This window comes from Dermacentor andersoni, chromosome 5, assembly GCF_023375885.2.
Source record: "Dermacentor andersoni chromosome 5, qqDerAnde1_hic_scaffold, whole genome shotgun sequence".
Lineage (NCBI taxonomy): Eukaryota > Metazoa > Arthropoda > Arachnida > Ixodida > Ixodidae > Dermacentor > Dermacentor andersoni.
Window position 1 is genome coordinate 26,667,388 of NC_092818.1, and position 9,307 is coordinate 26,676,694.

The following is a 9,307-nucleotide window of genomic DNA, read 5'->3' on the forward strand; positions in this document are numbered from 1 at the left end:
AAAAAATACTTTGCTTGCATGGAGCAAAGAAGTTAGCTTTGGAAGGGTTACCTAGAGATACTCGAGCAGCGCTTTTACTAAAGCAGCACATATGAGGGCGGGCTGGCGTGTTCTGCGTATTCCTTCGTTATTTTTCTGGTTCCGGTAAACCAGTTTACACTCCAAAGATAAACAGTAGCCGAGTACAATTGTTTGTTGAAGCAGCTCTTGAAAAGTGCTTCTATTTTGTGCTGAAACTACTTTATTTCTGGTTAGGAGGTGGACCGGCACCTTTGACCATGGCCCCCATCCACCACGGACCAGTACTCACGTACGGGGCAGAAACCTGGAGGCTTACGAAAAGGGTTCTACTTAAATTGAGGACGACGCAACGAGCTACGGAAAGAAGAATGATAGGTGTAACATTAAGGGATAAGAAAAGAGCAGATTGGGTGAGGGAACAAACGCGAGTTAATGATATCTTAGCTGAAATCAAGAAAAGGAAATGGGCATGGGCAGGACACGTAATGAGGAGGGAAGATAACCGATGGTCATTAAGAGTTACGGAATGGATTCCAAGGGAAGGAAAGCGTAGCAGAGGGCGGCAGAAAGAGGTGGGCGGATGAGATTAAGAAGTTTGCAGGGACACCATGGCCACAATTAGTACATGACCGGGGTAGTTGGAGAAGTATGGGAGAGGCCTTTGCCCTGCAGTGGGTATAACCAGGCTGATGATGATGATGATGATGATGATGATGATGATGATGACCTAGCTTTCTGAAATTATGGGACAAATTGTGAAGGTGAGGAATCACTGCTACATCGGCACGTGTGTTCACACCCCCAGAGGGCCTCGGGAACCAGTTTGGACTCCTCGGAATCATTACCATATTAAAAGGGGCGTCATCCGTCTTATTCCGTTGGGGAGCGTCAAAACAGAGAGCCTGGCGGCACTCCGTTAAACCAACCCGCGAAGAGAGCAGCTGAAAAAGCCCGTGATCGAGATCGGGCTGGAATGCGCTGTTTCCGCTGCTCGCAGCGGGGTCACATGGAAAGGGTTTGCACCGTTGACAGGCTTCCGGGGAAGCAGGGAAACGGAAACAGCGGTCGCTCGTGAGTGCAGGGTCGGCCGAACCCTTGTCAGCTCCCTGTGCGTACCGTGCAAGCTGCGATACTGGTGCGCACGCGCCGTTCATTCCGATCCCCCTTGCTGGTCGTGAATTCGCGGCGCTACTGGACAGGGGCGCTAGCGCCTCGTTGCTCGGCGATAAGGATTTCTCCGATTTGAGCAACTTGAGAGACAGCCGAACGACTTTCAACCATGCGAAAGGCGTGGCCCATTCGGCAGGCGCCGCAAGGCTGACCGTCAGATGGGGGGAACGACTGAGACACGCGCGTTTCATTCACCTCCCAGGGCTCAGTGTTCCCGTGATTCTCGGACGGGACTTTCTCCTGAAAACCGGAATCGTAGTGGACATTGCTAATGGTGGCTATCACGACGGAAGGTTTTCCTCGCTTAAGCCGTTCGTCATCCCGCCGGCGCCGACTTTTACCCGTGCAGAAGAGGCGTTCGGACCGTGTCGCGAGCAAAATTCGGGGGCAAGCCCCGGCGCCGTGCGCTCGCCTGGTCCTAGGCCCTATTGGCATAGAGCGGTGCGGCACGTTAAGGCACTACATCTGTTGGCCGCCAGTGTGGTTCGCTTGGATGATACACTCAAGGCTCGGTTGTCGTCATTTTTACGCCAGTTACGATGAGCTATTCACCGATCTACCTGGCTGCACCGATCTAGTGAGCCAAAAGATTGAAACCGGTGATGCACTTCCACTGAAGTGCAACCCTAGACCCGTCAGTGTGGCCAAGAGGCAGGTGATTGACGGTTTGGTGGATGAAATGCTAGCGACGGAAATTATCTGACGCTCTTCCAGTACCTGGGCGTCCCTAATTGTGTTGGTGCCTAAGAAAGATGGCAGTCAACGCCGTTGCGTAGACTACCGGCGTCTGAACTGAGTGACTCGAAAAGATGCCTACTCGCTCCCGACGATTAGTTCCACTGTAGGAAACTTCGGCAGTGCGAGGTACTTTCCAACCCTGAATGCCTCCAAAGGTTACCCACAGGTCCGGATGGACGATCGTGACCGATGCAAGACCGCGTTTACGTGCCACAGAGGGTTGTTCGAGTTTACTCGTATGCCCTTTGGTCTTTGTAATGGTCCGGCCCCTTTTTAAAGACTGACAGACCGCGTTCTCGGGGAAGCCGAGTGGTCACACTGCTTATGCTACCTTGACGACATCGTGATTTATTGACAGACCTTCGAAGAGCACTTGACCCACGTTGCCGATGTGCTCGAGAGGGTGTGAGCTGCCGGGATGACTTTGAATCCGGCGAAAGCCTTAATCGCGCAGACTTGAGTTCAATTAATCGGGTTTACGCTGGGCGGCGGCTCCATTGAGCCGGACGGGGAGAAACTTCGAGCCATCCTCGATTTGCCAGTGCCAAAGGACGTACGTACGCGGCCTGCGTCGCTGTTTCGGAATGGCCAACTACAGGTCGTTCATTGCGTCCAGCGCCCGAGTGCAGGCACCCTTGGACACCCTGTGCAGCTCAGGCTCCCCGGCCTGACCAGAGAGTTCGTTATCCTGACTGGCGCGAGCGGTTTGGGATTAGGAGCCGTCCTCCTACAGGCATTTGATGCCTTCCCTATTGCAAAACCCAGTGCCACCGGGACCCAGTGCGCCGGATTATGGGCCCAGTGCCGCGCGCTGGATGCTGGGGCGCTGGGCAGGCGCAGCGTACTGGGAGGCACTGGCTACTCGTGCGAAAAACAGCTCTAGCGCGCTAAATATGCGCTGCCTGGACACCGTATATATTTTTTTCAATACAGAAAGCAGCAAAGAGCGTTTTAGTGGAATAAAAAAACGTAAAAATAAAACGGATCCGACCAGGATTTGATCATCCGACCTACAGATCCCAAGCCCGGCACTTAACCACTACGCCGCGCCAACATTTTTTCTACTTTATTACATGAAATTATCGGTTGTGTCAAACCAATCCAGTTACATTACATATGAACATACATGAGAAACAAATTCACACATAGTATGCAGTCCAATGACAGTTCAAAATTCTGGCAAACAAACACAAGCGTCCAGACGCGAAATCCATTCAGGTACGGGATCATATGTAGCCACCACACTACGGACTTGAGCAGTCTCTTCTCGGAAGAAAGACCTTGTCGAGCGACGTGGCTCGGCGTGTCTGTCGATCATTCGACTTCTCCATAATGAATAAAGTCCTAATAACATAAGCAAATCGCATGGTGTATTACTGGCTGTCTTTTTGAGAGGAAGGAACCGGATACCATAATATGTGAGAGGAATGTCTTTTTTGATAGTTTTTTGTAAAATGCCCCAAAAATGAAATGCGTCACGACAAAGTATAAAGCAATGTTCTATTGTCTAGGGTTGATTGCAAAGTCTACAATTTGTATTCCAGGGTACATATAGTCCTTTTTCCCGAAGCCACGTTTTAAATGGCAGTGTGGAGGTGTGCAGATTAAAGAAAAACGTTTTCGCTGCTGGTGCAATGCACATTCTACGGACACGGCAAAGAACATCTTGACCAAATAGAGACATATACGGCTTTCGGTACAGAGGTTCAGGGAAAGGGTTATCTATAAGCGCTAAATTTAGCGATGTGCGATTAACAGTAAACAAATATTCAAAGACGAATCTGGCTTTTAAGAATGAAATAGTGTCGACAAGTTCATTTAGGAAGCCCCATAACGGTAGTTCTTGAGCAAAGTTTGTCGTGACAAAAAGAAAAGGGAGGTGTGACGCAAGACGTGCTCGATTAACTGCGATAAGGAATGAATGACGCACATTTTTAAGGTAAAATAAGCGCATGACGAATTGTCGCACAAACAAATGCAGAAGACCCAGGCCTCTCTTTTCAAGCGGGAGAAAAAGGTTGTCCCTTCTCATGGCTTCCCATGATGAATGCCAAATAAAACATGCAAATATTCTATGAAAGGCCTGGACATGGACACGTGAGCAGTGCAAGACCTGCAGAACACAAAGAAGCTTAGAAGCGAGGAATGTATTGCATGCCTTAGCTCCCACAAAAATGGAGAGATCACGTCCCTGCCAGGTTGTCACCTTTCGACGGATAGTGATTATCGTGGACGTCCAATGAGGTCCACTATTACGGAAGTTATCGTGCAGTACTCCAAGATATCGCAACAGAGACTGATTCCAATGAATATTCGCGAATACAGAGGGAGTGAGTGCCCACATGACTTGCCAAAAGCCTCTACTTTTGTCAAAATTTACAGTAGCTCCTGCAGTCTCACAGAAACGCAGGGTAGCGTTTATTGCCTTGGTAATGCTTGGCTTATCGACGCCATAGAAGGCTATGTCATCTGCATAAGCAAGCACTTTAATTTCCTCATCGGCATACCTGTATCCTTTAATGCTCGAGTCGCAAAGCACGCTTAGGCAAAGCGGTTCTAAGTATTGGCGAAGAGTAAAGGCGAGAGCGGACAACCCTGGCGAACGGATGACTGTACTTGTATTATATCTGAGAGGGTACGGTTCACAATTAATATTGTAGTGCAATGTTTATGACAAAGTGTTATACCAATGTATAATACATCCCATAACTGAAGATGTCGCAGTAGTTGGAACAAAAATTCGTGTTGAATCTTATCAAAGGCTATGGCGAGGTATATCTGGAGAAGAGCTACTTGATCCGTACTACCCTCTATGCACTCAAGGACTGAACGTGCGATATGAACATTTGTCTTTATAGAGCGGCCTAGAATTTCTCATGTTTGATGATCACCTACTAATTTAGTAATGACTGTCTCCAATCTATTTGTCAGTACTTTTGCGAATATGCTGTAATCCACGTTACATAACGATATCGGCCTATATCCGTTTACCTTTTTTATTATTTCATCATCAGTGCTCTTTGGTATTAAGGTTGCGTGGCCCTGATAGAAAGATGGAGGAAGCTCACCATATTGATAGGCTTCATCGAAAAGCTGCTCAAGAAAAGCACACAGGAATTGCTAAAATTTTATATAAAATTCAGCACTAAGGCCATCAGGACCAGGTGTCTTGTTCTTCTGCAGCGTTTGGACGGCAAAATTAATTTCTTCTCGAGTTATTGGCCCATCAACGCTGAGTCGATCATCTTCTAAGGGTGGCATAAGCGAAATAAACTGATCAGCGTTTTCTTCGTATCCAATCTGAGGCTTAACTGCAGTGAAAAGATCTTTATAATGAGCTTAAAATAGGCTTATTATTTGGAACGTTTCTCTGTATATGGACCCACCAGACTCAATTTACAATATTTGATGGAAAGCGCGTATCGCTTTTCATTACCGAGAGCCTTTTTGTGGGCTGCTCCTCTGTGAAGCGAGTTGAGCGTGAACGCACCATTGCTCCTTTGTACACTTCCGAGTCGTATTTCTGTATTTGTGCGTGAACTGTATTTACTTCATCGCTATACAACCTTGGTTCCTGGCTTTCGAAAGCGTGCATCTTGTGAAGTAGATCATGAAGGTAATGCTTTTTTCAGCTTTTTTTCTTTGAGACAGCTCACATGAAATGGCAATCGCCTTATTTTTTACTCTATTTTTCAACATTTCCCATTGAGCAAACAATGGAAGCTGTTGACATTGTGTTATTTCTAGCCATAAGTCTTTCACTTTGTTTACAAAACTTTCCTCTCGCAAAAGTTGTGTATTAAGTTTCCACCGTTCCCAGTTTGGAGCAAACTTGCGAAATTTTCGGGGACCCCATGAAACAGCTACTAAACAGTGGTCTGTGAAAAATACAGGCTTCACGGCGTAGTTGTGAATGTGAGACCAGAGATTCGTCGAAACATACACACGATCAAGTCGAGCATGGGAGACGCCTTCAAAGTGCGTGAACCGCACCCAAGAAGGTGTGTAGGCTCCCACGTCTATTAGATTGTGATGTTCCGTTAACTGATGCAGGAAAGTAGCACTTGCACCATAACGATTAGTTAGGTATGAGGAATCTCTGGAATGACAAACACAGTTGAAGTCTCCCAACAGTACAAAATCTCTGTCAGTATCCAGGAGCGGAGTAAGTGAGAGGAAGAAAGCCTTCCTGTCACTCATTTTTGAGGGACCATAAACGCAAATAAACCGCCAATTACGGGAATGAAAAGAGAGGTCACAGCATATAAGGCGGCCTTCCCCATTAACACGTAGCGAAAATGAAGAATGATTTAAGTGCTTTCTGACTAACAAAAAGCATCCAGCGGAAGCACCACATGCTTGGCTAGTACACACCTCGTAATCAGGTTGAGAAGTTTGCAGCGCAAGGTTGACATCACCAGCAGACAATATCTTTGTCTCTTGCACTGCACCAACATCAACTTCATGCTGCCTAAGCACGTGTCGTAACTGCTGCTGATACCTTACATTCCTCAGCCCACGTACGTTGAGTGTCGCTACACATAAGGGGAGGGGGAAGGCGGTAGCCATTTTCCTCACTTAAAGCTTTTGTGTTTCCTCGCCCTTGGCCATAGGTAAATCTGTGGTCTTGCTCCCTTTGGACTTCTTTGTGGCACTCTCCTGACCACGCTGATAAAACCGGCACGGCACATTATCACCGGGAGAGGGAGTCCGCTGAGCCCTAGGAGACACTGTCTCGGGTGCCTGTAGTGAACTTTCTGTTGCTTCGTCGTTGCATGATGCCGGACGTTTCCTTGCCTGACTTATGTCCATCGCCTCTTCCTCTTCTTCCTTGTCATCAGGGGGCTTTTCTTTAAGGCTTGCTAGGCCAGGCGGGCAAAGTGAGTCATCCTCGCCTGTAGCTTCGCTAGTATTACTTGAGCTGTCGTGACTGCTTGGCATTGGCTTCAAGGACTCCTGGTCTTCGTCCCTAATGCCACCTGTAGTCTCTCCGGTGGCGTCTACTACCTTTGTAGAATCCATGAGATGATCCAGTTGTGGCTCGTCTGCGCTACATTGCCCAGAACGAAGCTTATTGGCGTAGGTGGACACGCAGGCGTCCGCTAAGTAACCAAATCGGTGGCACTGTAAGCACCTCGGTGTTCTGCATTGTCGCCGAACGTGTCCCACACGCTTGCAACGAAGGCACAGCGGAGGCCTACCGGGGATTAGTACGAGGCACTGGTGTCCATAAATGGACACAATGTGCGGTATTGAGCTTACGGTGATAGTGTCCTTGAGCACCAAGGAAACATCCGGGTTTGTTGTCACCCACTGTTCCACACCAGTGCATCTCGATACTTCTCTCTCCATCGACTTCACCAGACCATATGCCTGCAACGCCTCTTCAACGCGTCGTGGTTCAAGGTGAGGTGGAAGCCATACTAATTTAAGCTTGATGTTTCCAATCTCCGGATCTATCACCATGCACTTCAGCCCTTTGACACGGAGCTCACCACAGGCGACGAGAGTCTGTTTTGCCGCACTATGCTAGCGCAAGTAACCATCCATACATGGCTCATTTGATACTGTCCGACACCTACAATATCTGAAGTATTCACTACCTCAAGCAGAGCGTCTCGGAAGTCAGGAGCACGGTATGGTCTGCCACTCAAGTCCGCATGAAGGAAAATAGAATTCAAAACATCGTTACCGGTTGGTAGACGCGGGAGGACAACTTTGTAACTTGCATCTTCGTTCAAAAACGGGGTCGACGATCCTCGGCCTGAGGCCGATACGCTGTTTCCAGCAGAGAGCATTCTCGAGCACAGCCGTTCCGCACGCCACGCCAACAAACAAACATAAACGGATAATTTTCCATATCAAAATCGAGAAGCAGTTTTAGTTTCGCAGAGCTACGTCTCGCACAGACATGGTAGATGCGCTATCACCCAGCAACTAAAGCTCACGCCTTTACTACAAAGAAATATTTGCTGTCCGCATTCAGTAGCATGCTCTGAAATGCCACAACATCGATTTTCACTTGCCATTGGTATTTTAACTTCGAAAAAAGTCCTAAATGAACCGCTGACCCGGGACACTGTATGGGCTGTTACTGCCGATTTCGATAGCCGTTTCTTGTTCTTCACGCGATGGATATGCAACGTTTTGTTAGTTCATTGATGCCTTTCAGTCAATGCGTCTGCCTAGTCGTATATCTTCGTCAGAGAAGCGCAGGCTAGTGCTGGGAGCCTTCGGCGATAGCACATATACCTGTGTTTATTACGCGTAAGATCCGCGGTCACCGCTCTTTGTTCTGGCACTTTAGACATGAAAAAATTGTTTATTTAAGAACACTGATGTGAAAGCTGAAATATAGAGGGATTTATCCGTGTTAGACTTCTTGATTCCTGAGTCTAGACGCGCCGATAGCGTGAAGACGGACTTGGCGGATACCCTATATAGGCCTAATCTTCGGTGGGGAGTGATATCGGCGCGGGTAGCCGGCGAAAGCTATTTGAGCCTCAGAACTTTTTTTTAGTACAATAGGGAAAGTGGAAGCGCAAGAATCACCTCAGATTCGTTATCGGTGCGACAATATCCGTCAGCGATATGCTTCGAACTCGGGATACGTTCGCGCGCGTCTGAACAACTTCTGCATTTCATGTCCACTCCGCAACACTGCGACTACGGCGACAACTCCCAGTCATATGTTACCAGCGAACTGCAGCGACAACCAGCGCCTGTACAGCACAAACTAGTGCGCCCCAGCGCCATGGCAGTGGAAACAGCGTCTCTTCCAGTGTTACCCAGTTCTTATCCAACGTTCTCACTGGTGTCTCTGGGACTCACTGGTGTCCCAGTGAGTCCCAGCGAGCGCCAGCGTACCCAGTGCGACCCAGTGCCAGAAAACGCGCTGGTTTCACACTGGAAGGCGCTGCTTTTTGCAATAGGATTGTTGCAGCCGCTCCTTAACACCTTCGGTGAGGAATTATTCCGTGACCGAGAAGGAATGCCTCGCCATTGTGTTTGCACAACATAAGTTCCATGTCTGCCTTGACGGGACGAAATTTGTCGTGCAAACAGACCACAGTGTGCTAAGCTGTCTGATGCGGCTCCGCGAGCCTGCAGGCCGGCTCGCGCACTGGGCCCTCCTGATACAGCATTATGACTTGTCAGTGCAATATCGAAAGCGGAGCACCAACGTCGTATCTGACGCGCTATCTCGTGCTCCATTGTCCACCGGAAGCCTTCCTCTAGGTGCGACAGCCAATGGCGGCGCCTTTGCTCCAGCAAGTATCAGCGGCGAAACGGTGGCCGAGCCGCCAAGCGGTGAGAAGGGTGAGTCCGCAAACCGGCAAGCCCGTACCGCTATCCAGACAAGCAGCGCGAATCCACG

The 9,307-nt window shown here is 48.6% G+C and overlaps 1 pseudogene; it reads right to left on the reverse strand.

The window, feature by feature from the left end:
• Positions 1–3,017: 3,017 nt before the first annotated feature.
• On the reverse strand, positions 3,018–4,273 carry LOC126529982 (uncharacterized; annotated as a pseudogene).
• Between the last annotated feature and the right edge of the window lie 5,034 nt (positions 4,274–9,307).